The sequence below is a fragment of the Heloderma suspectum genome, chromosome 1 (genome assembly GCF_057233095.1).
Source record: "Heloderma suspectum isolate Gila_16-S chromosome 1, 16-S_ref, whole genome shotgun sequence".
Taxonomy (NCBI): domain Eukaryota; kingdom Metazoa; phylum Chordata; class Lepidosauria; order Squamata; family Helodermatidae; genus Heloderma; species Heloderma suspectum.
Window position 1 is genome coordinate 142,184,012 of NC_139458.1, and position 4,757 is coordinate 142,188,768.

Consider the following 4,757-nt stretch of genomic DNA (forward strand, 5'->3'; position numbering starts at 1 on the left):
TCACTTCCATCTAGCAAAGAAGAAGACAAGAAACTCAGTCACAGTAAACTGTGCAAACAAGCTAATGTGACAGAGAGGTACAAAGAATCAGAATAAGACTAAAATAAAAACCTTTCTCTCTCACACACACACAGCAGATAAAAAACACAGTTGCTTACATACAATGCTCAACCTATACGAAATATACAATAATCAAACATTAGTGCATTAGGATCTGACTGCAGTTCAGATTTCATTTTGCAGGCCTCCCCACACTGTGCAATTATACCCCTCCAGTGTTTTGAACCCTGACCTCTGGTGCAGCAGTGGCTCTTGCATCCTTTCTGAGTGATGAACTTCCTTGACCTAAGTGATATCATACCCTGTTATTGTCTTCTCAAATGCCAAAACTAAATTATTCCTCCATCCCACACTCTCCCTTCCCTCAGTGACATCACAGTACATTCCACTTTTGGGCATAGTGGGAAGCCTCTTCTGAAAGTCCAAAAATTTGCAAATTGAGAGGAAATGCTTGGGACAGAGAAAAGGTATGCATGTGCTGGGCAGGTGCAGGGAGGGTAAAATGAGGCTAGGAAGGCCAGCCACAATCCACATCCTATTCTGCAGGAGCTGTGGTCAGACAGGGATAGGCACAAGGCACATAGTGGTCCACTCAGCAACTTCTGGTGGACCACCAAGGGGCCTGCTGGTTGCTGGGATTCTTGCAGAGTAAGTTGGATAGTTTCACTTTGGTCTGATCCAACTAGCGCTCATGTTTTAGAGAAAGAGTACATACTCAAGATCCCTTGGCACAGATTAGTTATATTGGGAAATCCCAAGTATGCACTCTTGCTTTGTAAACCACAAGATGTATGATGGCCACCAACTTCGATGGCCTTGAAAGGGGGTTAAACAAATTCATGGAGCATATGGCTATCAGTGGCTACTAGTCATGATGGATGGCTCTATCTTACCTCTAGTATTTGAAGCAGTATGCCTCTCAATACCAGTTGCTGGGGAACACAAGCAAGTGGGTGTTAAACTGTGCTTATATCCTGCATGTGGGTTTCCCATGGGCAGCTGGTTGGCCACTGTGTGAACAGAATGCTGGACTAGATGGCCCTTTGGTCTGATCCAGCTGGGCTCTTCTTACATTCTTATGTTCTTAAATGAAAAGCACACTAGTGGATCATGGGATAAAAATGAATAATGGTAACAACAAGTAGACCATGCAAGACTGACATGAACCCACCCCTATAGTAGATAATAGCTTGTGGGATGACACTAGGTTCCCCATGAACTGTGGGGGAACATGTTAACTAGATATTACTGTCATATCCACTGTAAATACAATTATAGTGCTGTGTTGGTTCTAATTGATTTTAATGCTTTTATTAGTTGTATATACGTATTTTAGCAATTTTATGTATTCAATTGTATTGTAATGTATATTATAATGTATTTTGTGAACCTCGACGAGATATTTTTAGATATGTTCAGTGGTATATAAATCTATTAAATCATAATAACTACAAGATTATAAAAGGAGAGTTCTGGACCATAGGCCTTGCACATACCCCACACACTCCCTCCTTTGTAACTGTGTATTGCAGAGTAAAATTCCCAGTGGAACGTAAGCTGTGTTTCAAGGACCGTTGTCCTCCATTACTTTTCATATCTCTGAGGAACCTCAGAACATAGTCTGAAAAACCAATGAAGGCTGCAAAGAAGGCTGACGCTGTGTTCGGTGGCAAATCATATTTGTTTGTTTGTTTGCTTGTTTGCTTGTTTATATCCTGCCTTTTCCCCAATACTGGGACTCAAGGTGGCTTTACAACATTAAAAACTTGTATAGTTAAAGCATATAAATAAAAATATACAAAAGTTTAAAATTTATTATTTATTTATTTTATTATTGCATTTATATCCCGCCTTTATTCCTCTTGCAAGGAACCCAAGGCGGCTTACATTATCCTCCTCCTCTCCATTTTATCCTCACAACAACAACCCTGTGAGGTAGGTTGGGCTGAGAGTGTGTGACTGGCCCAAAGTCACCCAGTGAGCTTCCATGGCTGAGTGGGGACTAGAACCCGGATCTCCCAGCTCCCAGTCCAACACTCTTGCCACTACACATTACAATTTAAAATATCAGAATTTTAAAAGACAACAACATAGACAATAGTATCAATCCATCATATTCCCACAAGTCCAGACTATCTATCCCCAAAGGCCTGCCAGAACAAAAACGTTTTTGCCCGCCTGCAGAAACATACCAAGGAGGGTTCCACTCTCGCCTCCCTGGGAAGGGAGTTCCAGAGCCTTGGGGCAGCCACCAAGAAGGCCTTCTCCCACGTTCCCACCAGGCGAGCCTGTGATGGTGGCAGAACTGTGAGGAGGGCCTCCCGTGAAGATCTCAGGGCATGAGCAGGCTCATAGGGGGGAATACGGTCTTTCAGATAACCTGGACCCGAGCCGTATAGGGCATTATAGGTCATGACCACCTCTTTGAATTGTGCCCAGAAACAGACTGGGAGCCAGTGAAGCTGTTTTAGCAGGGGAGTTGTATGCTCCCTGTAGCCAGCCCCAGTCAACAGTCTGCAGCAGCTCTTTGAACCAGCTGAAGTTTCCAAACACTCTTCTGAGGCAGCCCCACGTAGAGTGCGTTACAGTAAACCAAATGGGATGTAACTAAGGCATGTGTCACCGTGGCCAGATCAGACATCTCAAGGAATGGGCGCAGCTGGCACACTAGCTTTAACTGTGCAAATGCACTCCTGGCCACCACTGAAACCAGGCTCAGGGCTGAATCCAGAAGTACACCCAAGCTGCGAACCTGTGTCTTGAGGAGGAGTGTAACCCCATCCAGCACACGCTGAATCCCTATTCCCTGATCTACCTTTCGACTGACCAGGAGCACCTCTGTCTTGTCTGGATTAAGCTTCAATTTGTTTGCCGTCATCCAGTCCATTACTGCCAACAGACACCGGTTCCGCACCCCAACAGCTTCCTTGGAATTAGATGGAAAGGAAAAGTAGAGTTAGGTGTCATCAGCATACTGGCGACACCAAACCCCAAAACTCCGAACAACCTCTCCCAGTGGTTTCATGTATATGTTAAACAGCATGGGGGACAAAATAGAACTCTGAGGAACCCCACAGGCCAATGGCCAAGGGATCAAACAGAAGTCCCCCAGCACCACCTTCTGGGTCCACCGCTCTTAGAAGGAATGGAACCACTGTAAAACAGTACCTCCAAGTCTTATCCCAGTGAAGCAGCCCAGAAGGATACCATGGTCGATGGTATTGAAAGCTGCTGAGAGATCCAGCAGAACCAACAGGGACACACTCGTCTTGTCTAGTTCCCAGCATAGGTCATCCACCAAGGCGACCAAAGCTGTTTCTGTCCCATAACTGGGTCTGAAGCCAGATTGAAATGGGTCTAGATAATCTGACTCATCCAGGAATCCCTGGAGTTGGGAGGCTACCACACACTCGAATATCTTGCCCAGAAATGGAATATTGGAGACTGGCCGATAATTATCCAATATGGTGGGGTTCAGGGAGGGCTTTTTTAACAGAGGTCCCACTACTACCTCCTTCAGGCAGGCTGGAACTCTGCCTTGTCTAAGGGAGGCATTAACCACTCCACTTACCCACTCAGCCAGTCCACCTCCAGCTGCTTTTATGAGCAAGGAAGGGGAAGGATCTAGAACACACGTGGTGGCTCTCACCTCTCCCAGGATCCTGTCCACATCCTCAGGCTGTACAAATGGAAAAGTATCCAATAACACTAGACAAGCAGGGGCCCAAGTTACATCCATTGGGTCTGTATCAACTATAGCATCCAACCGAGCGATTTTGTCGGCAAAGTGCTGAGCAAATTGTTCACAGCGGGCTGTTGAGAGGTTTAAGTTTTCCTCTTGTGGGCTAGTGAATAAAAGACCCCTGACCACTCGAAACAGCTCCACTGGACGGCTCTTTGCCAATGCAATAGTGGCAGAAATTTTTTTTTTTGCTGCCTATATTGAGACAAAGTAGGCCTTCAAATAGGCTCTAGCCCGTATTCGATCGGATTCACTCTGAGTTTTCTGCCAACATTGCTCTAGTTGTCTTCTCATTAGTTTCGTCACCACCAGCTCCCTAGAAAACCAGGGTGCTGGTGTGGCTCAACTTCGTGAGAGAGGACGCTCAGGAGCGATTGTGTCCACGGCCCTGGTCATTTCTCCATTCCAGAGATCGGCCAGGGCTTCGACAGAATTGCCTGCCTAGGCAACAGGAAAATCCCCAAGAGCCCTCAGGAAACCATTTGGATCCATCAGCGCCCTGGGGCAGACCATCTTACCCCCACCCCTGCAGAGTCTCCAAGTGCCAGCAAGTCTAACCCCACCAGGTAGTGATCTGACCATGACAACAGAACTATAGAGAGTTCCTCCACTCTCAGATCACTATCACCCCATCCAGCAGAGAAAACGAAGTCCAGAGTGTGCCCAGCAGCATGGGTGGGGCCAGATACCTTTTGGGACAGACCCGTCATTGTCATGGCGGACATGAAGTCCTGAGCCGCTCCCGACAGGGCAGCCTCAGCATAGATGTTGAAATCCCCCAGCGCAACACGCCAAGGGGTCTCTAACACCAACCCCAAGACTACCCCGGCTAGCTCAGGAAGGGAGACTGTTGAGCAGCAGGGTGGACGGTACACCAACAGAATCCCTATTCTGTCCAGGGCACCCACCTTCAAATACGTACACTCAAACCCAGCAGACTGTGGGATAGGGCACG

The 4,757-nt window shown here is 46.8% G+C and overlaps 1 pseudogene; it reads right to left on the reverse strand.

Moving 5' to 3' along the window:
• LOC146358190 (uncharacterized) lies at positions 1 to 4,315 on the reverse strand (annotated as a pseudogene).
• Positions 4,316 to 4,757: the final 442 nt, after the last annotated feature.